At 44.7% G+C, this 12,640-nt stretch overlaps 1 long non-coding RNA gene across 2 annotated transcripts; it reads left to right on the top strand.

Annotated features, from left to right (window-relative positions):
- The first annotated feature begins 1,733 nt into the window (after window positions 1-1,733).
- On the top strand, window positions 1,734-7,010 carry LOC119358758. 2 transcript variants are annotated; one of them, XR_005172295.1, is made up of 6 exons: window positions 1,734-2,372; window positions 2,462-2,570; window positions 2,672-2,762; window positions 2,872-3,511; window positions 3,613-5,944; window positions 6,132-7,010. It is a non-coding gene; the product is annotated as an uncharacterized LOC119358758 (long non-coding RNA). The 2 variants fall into 2 exon arrangements; XR_005172297.1 differs by having other exon boundaries at window positions 2,459-2,570.
- Window positions 7,011-12,640: the final 5,630 nt, after the last annotated feature.

Below are 12,640 nucleotides of genomic sequence, written 5' to 3'. Positions count from 1 at the left end.
CTTTCTTCTAGGGTTTGGGTGGCCTCGAGAGTTTGTCAGGTAGGGGCGGGAGGGGGTAGGAGATCGACAATGCTTTTTTCCCAGGGTTCAGGTGGCCTCGAGAGTTGGTCGGGTAGGGGCGGGAGGGGGTAGGAGACTGTAAGTAAATTTCATTATCATCATGCCCATTTAGTGAAGTTGAACATTTTAACTTAGAAAATTTCTATGAAAAAGAAAATTCATCACCAAACAAACTTCTATGAACAAAAAAAACATCTGAAAAATTCTATGAACAAACAATACATATATGAGTTGTTACTCCCTCATCATACATACATACATTTTTTAAAATGTTCACATATTGGAAAAGTTGTTCATAGTTCGAAAAATGTTCTTGTTTTCAATATTGTGCCCTTTTAAAATCTGTTTGGCAGTTCCCAAAAAATGTTTACGTTTGCAAAAAATATCTTGTTGGAAAATGTTCATGTTTTTGAAAAGTGTTTGTCTTTCATTGAAATGTTCTTAATAGGCGCGCGTGCGTTGTAGCGCTCAAATTCCGACCGGTTTGGCAGTTCCTGATTACTCCCTCCGTTCGGAATTACTTGTCACAAAGATGGATGTATCTACAATTAAAATACATCTAGATACATTCATTTCTTGGACGATTAATTCCGAACGGAGGGAGTAGGTAAGTGCATCAGGGACGCATTACTGCTCATTAAGAAAATGAGGGGACCCATCCAGTGAAAATCAGGGAGGCATTAATTGATGGATGGAAAGATGAGTTGCCTCACCGGAAATTCATGGGAGTACGTGCATGCATCGGTAGGCTACTTGCATCGTCAAAGAACTGGGTGGGGCCATCATTTTAACAAGGCTAGCCATAGTGGGGGCTACTCCCTCCTTTTCGGTTTATAGGGCTCAATTCAAAAATCTCACCAACCAAGGTAGATGATGAATGGTGGAATACTTTTTGTAGTTTGCAAAAGCACCTAATTAATGCACTTGTTTTCCTCAAAAAATTATGTTTATCAATGCATAAATTGCAATGCGTGCATGCATAAAGTACATGCATTGGTCAATTTTCTCTTAATACTTGCATGCAATGATTTAATGCACCTTGGAATCTGAACATGTGATGGAAAACAACCAAATTGAGCCTTATAAAATGAAAAAACTGAAATTTTGAGATAAGCCCTATAAACCGAAAAGGAGGGAGTACTTAGCCATAGTGGGAGTAATAACTTAACACATTCCAAGGCAATTTTGCTTATGTGGCAATTATTTAATAAAGAAAAAAGTGCTTGTGGTAACATAATATGTTACTGTAACATAGCACTTCCCGAGGCAAGATGAGTCTATGAGCTAATAAATGAAGCAATATATGACACTACTTCTATGTTTTTTGCATTATGAAGATAGTAACTTAGACTAGTGTCATATACATGCACTAGTCTCTACTCCTAATGTCTCAGTTGGTAGTCCGTGTTCCGGGTTTTATTTTCGTCCCACCATTTTTGTCCGGGTTTATTTCGTCCTCAATCCCACCTCCCACTTCCCCGTACCAAAAAGAAAACCAACCAAAACCAGGTAAAAAGGGAGCGATGCCTCCATTCCTCGCACGCCTCGCACTCGCATGCCTCAATGAAAAAAGACCAGTGAAAAAGGACCTACGAAAAAAGACCTACGAAAGAAAAAACAACGACAAAAAATCAGGCGACTCACACGCACGAGCGAGGCCTCCAGATCCCTTCACCACCGCCCAACGCCGCCAGCCCCGTCCTCCTCCCTGGCTCCCGGCGGCGCCCGCTCCCCATCTCCTCCTGCGATCCTGGCGTCGCCCCGCCCCACCTTCTCCCTCACTCTCGGCGCCTCCCCGCCCCCTCCTTCTCCCTCACCACTAGCGCCGCCCAACCCCCAACCTTCCTGGATCCTGGCGCTGCCCCGCCCCCACCTCCTCCCTCGCTCCCGGCCACCCATGCCGCCTATGCGCGCCCCTCCCTCAGCCCACCGGCGACCTCCCATCCTCCACCGTCTACCCCACCGTCGGATCTCCTCCTCCCCTCTCCTTCTCTCCCTCGCGGACGCGTCAAACCCACGAAATTTCCCTCCTCGCGGCCGGAACCCTAGCTCGCGCCTGTGGGGACTGGGCTGGAGGTGCGGCACGGGATTCGCACCACAGGATTCGCCAGCGACGAGTCCAACAGGTCGTCGAATCGGGGAATGGGATGGCGCACCCTGCTGCAGCCACCGGTCGGGATGAGCGCGGCGGCGACGAACATCGGTGCGCCTCCGTTTCCTCGACCTCCAAGGACGCGGGCGCCGGATTTGTTCTAGCTTGACCAGCCTCGGTATCCAGCTCCCTACAGCCACCGCCGGCGTTGACTCCCAAGGTTCGATCCGCCTCTCGCCTTTCCTCTTTCGATTCACCCCGTTGATTTGTGTGCGATCGATTTGCGTTTTTTACGATTCCAAATAGCAGGCGAGGATGACGACGATGCCAAAGATGACGAGGCCCCGAGCTCGAGCACGACCACTATGACGCACTGCACAAAGGCCCCTGCTTCCTGCCTGCCCTTCCCTTTGCTTGGGTAGCTCCTCCCTCTCCCTCTCCTTCAAAGAACTAATATTTAGTTTCATTGCTTTTGTGTGTGCAAACGTTTTGACCGCCTCCATATGGCTGTTTATGTAGAAGATAGCTCTCTCCAGATGTTGTTCCTGTCCTTCTCCTTGGTTGTTGAGCGCTGCACTCACTCATGTATGCAGGTTGAGTCCAAGCACAAGTAAGCACCATTATGTATGCTGAAAGACGACTCTGTTCAAATATTCTTTTTCTATCCTGGTTTGTCGATTTGTGTGTAATTGATTTGCGTTTTTTCAGATTTCAAACAGTAGGCGAGAAGACGACGGTGACGCAGAGGAGGACGAGGACCCGCGCTCCAGCCCGACCACGACTATGCACCGCACGGTCCCTGCTTCCTGGCTGTCGCCAATTGCCCCCTTCCCTTTACAGTACTACTCTATTTGTTTTCATTGCTTTTCACCCAGTTTTGCACACTTTCTGGCCCTTCACTTTTTTGTGTGCAAATGTTCTGATTGCCTCCATATGGCTGTTTCCGTCCTCCTGCTCGTGTTGTCTCCATCCTCCTACTCAAGTCGTCGCCGTCGCCTCCCATCTTTCATGGCCAACAGTGTGTGCGCCCACTGTTGGAGGACGACGTTGAACATGAAGTGGAGCCCAGCCGGAGCGGTCTGACGCGGTGGTCGTGGCCAAGGAGCGGTGGTCGATGCTATGGAGTAGGGGCCCTCGGTCGCCTGCACATCGGCTGCGTTCTGAACTAATGCTTTCTGCAACTGCAATGTTCCCCTTCACATTGTATCTTGTGTAGGCAGAAGGAATGCAGCTCAGTGACAGCGTCGGCTACAACTGGATCGATGGCCTGAAGGCTTTTACTAAGAAGATGAAGAATGTAGAATAGTGTCCATCAACAAAGAGTCCTACTACTACCAGTTGGAGAGGCTCTATCCTCAGGTGATTGATTACTTAAAAACTAAAGAATCTATGGTACATGATTTGATTTACTCATTTAGATTTTAGTAAATTTTGACCGGAAGTTTTTTTCACAAAACCAGTGCACCACCCTTTCTACACACATCATTCATGGATTGGCAGACTAAAGGTTCTATTCAACATCTTTGGTGGATTGCATAAATGGGCTAGAGTAAAAATAGACCAGAATTGGTATATGTGCTTAGGGAAGTGGGATTAGATCAAGATTTTTTTGACAAAATGAGAAATCAATGGCTCAAGGAGAGTAAGCCCAAAGAGATAAGTATTGTTTTCCTTTAGTAGCTTGCTGCATAATTCGTTCAAACATATTTAGAGTGGAGCAGGAATATTCACACAAGGAAATGTACACAATATCTGTTAGTATACATGTGACACTTTCCCGTCTTTCGACTAATGATTGCCTCCTGCCAGGTATCACTAATAGCACATTCATCACATCATTTGTGTAGCTCATTCTGGTGTAAGTCGGGCCAATTTAGAAAAGATTTTAAAGCAGATTCATACAGGTTATAGAAGTCAGAGTCAAATAGTATAATAAGTGATTTGTTTGTGCATAATTTCTAATTGATCGTCTTCTAAGGATAAATGGACCTGCTACCTTTCCTCTCTCCAATAAACTACTAGACCCTGCTTGTAACTATTTTTCATCTTGGTGTGATTTATAAGGGAGGCCATGCCATTAGGTTTTTGTTATTACATGTTGTGATGACCCCGATTCATTGATGTATAGTGTCGTATGTGGTCAATTACCTAATATGGTAGTATCACTTCTCCTGGTTTGCCTTGGTCTGAAATCTGACTTTTGGACTGATTGTAGTCAATCTGAATTAGTGAGGCTCTTTTTTCCAACTGTCCATGTTCAGTTCTCTACATTATCATGCATTTTAATTGGTTTAAAGATGTCATGATGTTCACCAAGGCAGAGAAGAAATGTTTTAAAGTTGTCCCTTCAATTGAAACAAGTACGACTTGGTCCTTAGTGCCTATGCAGACATGAAAACGGAAGGTCGAGAGGTTTAAATATGTCATGATGTTTACAATTGCGGATATCCTACTTCAGGTACTTGCCTGATAACTCACAATTTCAACACAGAAGTTACTAATCAGTAAGACATGCCCTCTCTCATTCAATGATGTCCTGAAATTTTCACACAAAGCTTTGTAATCTTGCCAAGTCACAAGAGAGCCAAGTAATCATGCAAATTTTCAGAGAACTTCAAGTGGCATGCCACCATTTGCAATGGTTGTGATGTAGTGATAATTAATAAACTGCAGGCCTTCTAAATATTCTAAAGTTGCATATCTAAGAGCATATTATATTTCTCATAAACAACTGGAGTTAAGCTTCTATCCTCTTCCTGTCTTGAAGGAATTATCTGTTGAGTAAGCTAAAGTCTCTTTGTTTGACTAGCTAGGCTGTGTTACATACATGTATAAGATGATGCTTCTGTGGCTATAACTGGTGCCTGCCGCGCTAAATAGGAAACATCCTATTAATTACCCACCTCAATTTCATTAGTGCGTCCGGCCTGTGAATTTTACCCCAGACTATAAATCCCCTCCAAACGAAACCCTATAGGTGTACTATGACTCTTAATAGTGTATCCTTGTAAAAGTCAGTGTGTTGGGTTATTTTTTGGTGTGGTTAGAGAACTCAACTCCATTTGGAACGAGGGTTTGAGTTTTATTTTTCCTAAACCTTTGAGAGGCAGAGCCATGGAAATATTTTGTGCTCTCATTCCTCTGGATGGAAGCTCTAACTTTTCCTCTTTGTTTCCAATAAGCTACTTTCTTCGAGATTGTGCAATGAAGGATTTTGATGGTAAGGGATCGTAGAGCCTCGGGTGACTAGCATTAAGATAGGAAGGCTGTTGCCGCCCTTGTCCCTTGCTGCTGGGTTGCCATTGTGGCGTCAATCACTGGCTTATTTAGAACAATAGTTAGTAGATTTTGTGATAAGGGTGAGGGCCGAGAGTGAGAGGGACGGGGTTGGGATTGGTCTGTTGTATGCATGAAATTATTTCCCTACTTTAGAAAATATGGCAAATTGCATTTCATTAGAGATTGATTTACAGCAAATTGCATGAGCGAGTGGTTCATGCATTTTTCATCAAGTCGTACATTTTCTTGGTTATGACATAAGGGTAAATGTACTGGTTGGTTGCTTCAAGACTTAATAACAGACACTATGACAATGGCTCAAGAGATATCAGATCTACCTTCTTGGCTGGGGGCGTTATGGGTGGCGCATGCCTCGGCTCCCTGGATGACCGTGGTGGATGGACATGAACACGAGGGGGGATCAGGGCGGAGAGCAGGGTGGTTGGCGGGGGACTCATCCTTGGCAGTTCATGGGAAAGTACGGTGTGAAGCAGAGGGGGCGCCATGGCGAAGGTGAGGTAGCCGTCATCCGGTCATCTGTACTCCTAATGTCTCAGTTGGTAGTCTCCGCTCACTGGTTAAATTTTGTCCCACCAACACCGTTTTTTTCCGTCCTCCCTCCCACCTCCCACTCCCAGCTATTCCCACCGGCTTTATTTTATGTGATCTGAATCTAAGCAAGTCTTAAATTTTGGTGCAGTGTGAAAGGAGGAAAATGGTCGCCGGAAAGCAGGTAGATCTACACCTTGAGAGATGGCATTTTGCGGTACATTGTTTAGGTAAGGATATTGTGCTTTCTTCTGAAAACTCTGGACTGTCGACAAGATTGAGTTGTGTTCCATTTTTTAAAAATTACTTAGAATCCTGCTTCTGGAAATACTACTATGAACTGGCATACCTCGTGATCATGAGAGTATGACAAGTTCCTGATCCCCAAGAACGCCCTCATGTGCGGCTGTCGGTCGTCGGACAAGACATCTCTGACGACTTAGCCACACAGCGAACCTAAGTTCGTCATGGGAGGATGTCACCTTGGACTGGAGCAACAGACGTCAAAAATTTACCAGGAAAAAAGGCTCACAAATAAGAGTGACCCAAACACAAATTGTCGTACGTTTGCAATTAAACTCTTAGTAGCAGCTTGATTCTTACTATTGTTACTTTGGTGGTGGGTATAATTAGTCATGTTAGCATCTTAGCTTCATCTTATTTCTTGAGAACATATCTAGCTATCAGATCTTCAAGATTACACCATAAAAATTGAAACGCCTATCAGCTTCATAGAAGAAAGTTAGTCTTATGATAGAAGAAAGGCCCATCAGCCCTTACAGTGCCTGATTGGTTAGCGACTGCTTTTCAGGCTCAACTGATTACTGACTAACTACGTCCAACAACATATGACTGACATGACCAAGTAGAAGTAAATTTCGTTGTGATCAAGATGGTGCCTTTATTTTGGAAAACACGATTGAGATGGGTAGGCGCATGGGCATCTCACCAGAACAAATAGACAGACTGATTTCACTCATAGACAGGTTGATTATATTATACCACTAGTAGAAAAGGGGGCAACGGTCCAGGCCGGGGCAGCCCATTAGTCCCGGTTCAGTCTAGAACCGGGACCAATGGGGGCATTGGTCCCGGTTCGTGAGCCCAGGGGGCCGGCCGGGCCACGTGGGCCATTGGTCCCGGTTCGTCTGGACCTTTTGGTCCCGGTTGGTGGGACGAACTGGGACCAATGGGCCTGGCTCCTGGCCCACCACCATTGGTCCCGGTTGGTGGACTAAACCGGGACCAAAGGCTCCCCTTTAGTCCCGGTTTATGCCACGAACCGGGACCAATAGTGCTGCCTATATATACCCTCGCCCGCGAGCAGAGCCCTCCAGTGCTCTGTTTTTCTGGGCCGGCGAGGGGAGGGGTTTGTGGTGCTCTAGCTCACCTTCTATGCACATGAGGTGTTCGATGAAATGCCCGAGCCACACTAGTTAAGTTTTCTCCTCTCGAAGCTCGACCTCAAAGCTCCATTTTCCTCGAGATTTGTCTAGATTTAGCGGTCGGTCACGCCCCACCCCCGTCTTCACCGCCGTCGATCACCCGCGCCGATCTCATTACCGACACCACCGTGGTGAGCCTCTTGTTCTTATCTTCTTTCTGAAACGAAAAATATTGTTACTTGTATGTTTAGATAGATACTTGTATCATTTTCTTACTTTTATTATTGCATCTTATATAGTGCGATGGTTTTGGCATCTGCCCCCGTCGGCCCTCGTCCTGTCTATGATTCGGATGTGGTATATATATTAATCTTTATAACTATTGGTTCATTTATTGTTTATGAAAATTATGGGGACCAACATGACATAGATTTTATTTATCTAGGATGTATGTGAACCGAAAATTCCAACCGACCCTATTGTCGAGAGGTTAAATTTAGTTGAAGAAGAAAACAATTTTTTGAAGGAAAAAATAAAAAAAATGAGGAGGAGAAGATGATATTGGAGTTGCATGTTGCGGATGTCGTCGATGATCACAAGATCAAGATGGATGCAATGCGCTTGAAGATTAGAAAGATTAGAAAATATGTCATTCATACCGAGGTTTGGTATCATTATGCCGTTGGATCAATTGTTACCTTGGTTGCAATTATGATCGCCTTTGTTTTCGCATTAAAATGTTTTACATAGTTTCAATGTATGGTTTAATTAATTAGATGCTCTGGAGAGCTATATGTTGTTAGATGAGAACTATGTATGTACTTTGCTTTTAATGTGATGATGAACTTCTATTAATTTGGACACTTAATTATATATAATGCACGCAGATGAACCGGCAATGGATGTACGGTGACAGGCACACCTCCGAGTACATTAAGGGCGTGCATGAGTTTCTCGATGCGGCTGAGGCAAACAAGCAGAATGGTTTTATGTGTTGTCCATGCCCTGATTGTGGGAATACGAAGTCTTACTCTGACCGGAAAATCCTTCACACCCACCTGCTTTACAAGGGTTTCATGCCACACTATAATGTTTGGACGAGGCACGAAGAAATAGGGGTTATGATGGAAGACGACGAAGAAGAAGAGTACGATGACAACTACGTGCCCCCTGAATACCGTGATGCTGCAACGGGGGGAGCTGGTGAAGATCAAGAGGAACCAGACGATGTGCCCAATGATGCTGCAACGGGTGAAGGTGCTGAAGATCAAGAGGAACCAGACGATGTGCCCGATGATGATGATCTCCGTCGGGTCAATGTCGATGCAAGGACGCAATGTGAAAGTCAAAAGGAGAAGCTGAAGTTCGACCGCATGTTAGAGGATCACAAAAAAGGGTTGTACCCCAATTGCGAAGATGGCAACACAAAGCTCGGTACCGTACTGGAATTGCTGCAGTGGAAGGCAGAGAATGATGTGCCTGACAAAGGATTTGAGAAGCTACTGAAAATATTGAAGAAGAAGCTTCCAAAGGATAACGAATTGCCGGACAGTACATACGCAGCAAAGAAGGTCGTATGCCCTCTAGGATTGGAGGTGGAGAAGATACATGCATGCCCTAATGACTGCATCCTATACCGCGGTGCATACAAGGATCTGAACGCATGCCCCGTATGCGGTGCATTGCGGTATAAGATCAGACGAGATGACCCTGGTGATGTTCACGGCGAGCCCCACAAGAAGAGGGTTCCTGCGAAGGTGATGTGGTATGCTCCTATAATACCACGGTTGAAACGTCTGTTTAGAAACGGAAAGCATGGCAAGTCGATGCGATGGCACAGTGAGGACCGTAAGAAAGACGGGAAGTTGAGAGCACCCGCTGACTGGTCGCAGTGAAGAAAAATCGTGAGAAAGTATTGGGATGAGTTTGCAAAGGACCCAAGGAACGTATGGTTTGCTTTAAGCGCGGATGGCATTAATCCTTTTGGGGAGTAGAGCAGCAATCACAGCACCTGGCCGGTCACTCTATGTATGTATAACCTTCCTCCTTGGATGTGCATGAAGTGGAAGTTCATTATGATGCCAATTCTCATCCAAGGCCCTAAGCAACCCGGCAACGACATTGATGTGTACCTAAGGCCATTAGTTGAAGAACTTTTATAGCTGTGGAATGGAAACGGTGTACGTATGTGGGATGAGCACGGACAGGAGGAATTTAACCTAAAGGCGTTGCTGTTCGTGACCATCAACGATTGGCCCGCTCTCAGTAACCTTTCAGGACAGACAAACAAAGGATACCACGCATGCACACACTGTTTAGATGACACTGAAAGTATATACCTGGACAAATGCAGGAAGAATGTGTACTTGGGCCATCGTCGATTTCTTCCGACCAACCATCAATGTCGAAAGAAAGGCAAGCATTTCAAAGGCGAGGCAAATCACCGGAAGAAGCCCGCCATGCGTACCGGTGATCACATATTTGCTATGGTCAATTATTTACACGTAATCTTTGGAAAGGGTCCCGGTGCAGTAGCTGTTCCGAATGACGCTGAGAGACACGCACCCATGTGGAAGAAGAAATCTATATTTTGGGACCTACCCTACTGGAAAGACCTAGAGGTCCGCTCTTCAATCGACGTGATGCACGTGACGAAGAACCTTTGCGTGAACCTGCTAGGCTTCTTGGGCGTGTATGGAAACACAAAAGATACACCTGAGGCACGGGAGGACCTGCAACGTATGCACGGAAAAGACGGCATGCCTTAGAAGCAGTATGAAGGTCCTGCCAGCTACGCTCTTACGAAAGATGAGAAAGAAATCTTCTTTGAATGCCTGCTCAGTATGAAGGTCCCGACTGGCTTCTCGTCGAATATAAAGGGAATAATAAATATCCCAGAGAAAAAGTTCCAGAACCTAAAGTCTCATGACTGCCACGTGATTATGACGCAACTGCTTCCGGTTGCATTGAGGGGGCTTCTACCGGAAAACGTCCGATTAGCCATTGTGAAGCTATGTGCATTTCTCAATGCAATCTCTCAGAAGGTGATCAATCCAGAAATGGTACCAAGGCTAAGGAGTGATGTGGCGCAATGTCTTGTCAGTTTCGAGCTGGTGTTCCCACCATCCTTTCAATATCATGATGCATGTCCTAGTTCATCTAGTCGACGAGATTGTCGGTCTGGGGCCCGTATTTCTACATAATATGTTCCCCTTTGAGAGGTTCATGGGAGTCCTAAAGAAATATGTCCGTAACCGCGCTATGCCAGAAGGAAGCATCTCCGTGGGCCATCAAACAGAGGATGTCATCGGGTTTTGTGTTGACTTCATTCCTGGCCTTAAGAAGATAGGTCTTCCTAAATCGCGGTATGAGGGGAGACTGACTGGAAAAGGCACGCTAGGAGCGGACTCAATAATATGCAGGGACGGGCATTCTTGGTCTCAAGAACACTACACAGTTCTACAGAACTCTACCTTGGTGACCCCGTATGTCGATGAACACAAGAACAGTCTGCGCTCCAAACACCCGGAGCAGTGCGACGACTGGATTACATGTGAACACATTAGGACTTTCAGCAGTTGGTTAGAAGCACGTCTCAGAGGTGACAACACTGTTTGTGATGAGTTGTACTTGTTGTCCAGGGGACCATCTTTGACTGTATTGATTTACAAAGGATACGAGATAAATGGGAATACATTTTACACGATTGACCAAGATCAAAAGAGCACCAACCAAAACAGCGGTGTCCGCTTTGATGCAACAACCGAGAAGGGAAAGGACACATATTATGGTTACATAGTGGACATATGGGAACTTGACTACGGACAAGATTTTAAGGTCCCTTTGTTTAAGTGCAAATGGGTCAATCTGTCAGGAGGCGGGGTACATGTAGACCCACAGTACGGAATGACAACAATCGATCTGAAAAATCTTGGGTACACTGACGAACCGTTCGTCCTAGCCAATGATGTGGCACAGGTTATCTATGTGAAGGACATGTCTACCAGACCGAGAAAAAGAAAAGATAAGGAAACGAATACATCATACGATGAGCCAAAGTGCCACATAGTTCTTTCAGGAAAAAGGGACATCCTGGAAGTGGAGGTCAAGACAGACATGTCTGGAGATTATGAAAGGTTTCATGAAATTCCTCCCTTCAATGTCAAGGCTGACCCAAGCGTCCTGATAAACGATGAAGATTATCCATGGTTACGGCGCAATAAGCAAATGACACAAGCGAAGAAAAAGTGAAGACTTTCTCCCACAACTATTATGATGATACCATGCCAAATTTGTAACAGACGAGTATGCTATGCCAACTTTTCAGAGTTCATTTGAAAACTATGAATTTAGGTCGAATTTTCTCTATAGGTGCATCTATGTTCATTTTTTTAGTAAAGTTAATCACAAACTTGTGGTTCACACAAATTTCAAAGAATTCAAATTTTAACTATTCAAATTTGAGTTTATAATTTTTCTAAAACTAATGGCACTAACAGAAAGTTTATAATTTTGCTGACCTAAAAGCAAAAAGAATTAAAAAATAAAGCAAAAAACAAAAGAAAATAAATAATACAGAAAGCAAAACAAAAACAAAAGCCCGTCCCTCTCTGCGTTGTTGAGCTCCTCTCAAAGTGAAAAAAATGCCAATAATATTTGTTATGACTAACTAAAATTACCAAATTGAGTATAATGATAAAACACAGTAATATTAAATAGCAGGAAAAACAATGACTCAAAAAATCAATTTTTATTGTAAAGTTATTCATAAACTAGTGATTCACACAAATTTTAAAAAATTCAAATTTAAACTATTCTAATTTTAAAACTAATTGCACTAACAGAAAGTTTATAATTTTTGTGACATAAAATAAAAAAGAAATCACTACAAAACTATAAGTATTTAGTTCTAAGTAGAAATGAAAAAAATAGCAAAACAAAATGCCACCTACTGGGCCACCACGGCCTGAATACGACTAGAAACCCAACCATGGGCCAGGATTCAGGCCCGCAGCAGGCCCAGTTGGACCACAGGCATTGCAGTGACAGATTAGGCCCGAAAACCTGCAGTTGAGAGGAGCTCGAGAGGGTGGGCGCAACAGCGCTTATAAACCACTCCCGAGCCCTCTTAACTAGCGAGGTGGGACTAAACTTTTGGGCGCGGGGCAGCACAAGGCCATAGGTCCCGGTTGGTGGGACGAACCGGGACCAAAGGGGGGCATTGGTCCCGGTTGGTGTCACGAACGGGACCAATGCCCCTCTTTAGTCCCGGTTG

The sequence above is a fragment of the Triticum dicoccoides genome, chromosome 1A, assembly GCF_002162155.2.
Source record: "Triticum dicoccoides isolate Atlit2015 ecotype Zavitan chromosome 1A, WEW_v2.0, whole genome shotgun sequence".
Taxonomy (NCBI): Eukaryota; Viridiplantae; Streptophyta; class Magnoliopsida; order Poales; family Poaceae; genus Triticum; species Triticum dicoccoides.
Note: the sequence above shows the minus strand (reverse complement) of the source record. Positions and strands in the feature narration are given on the sequence as shown.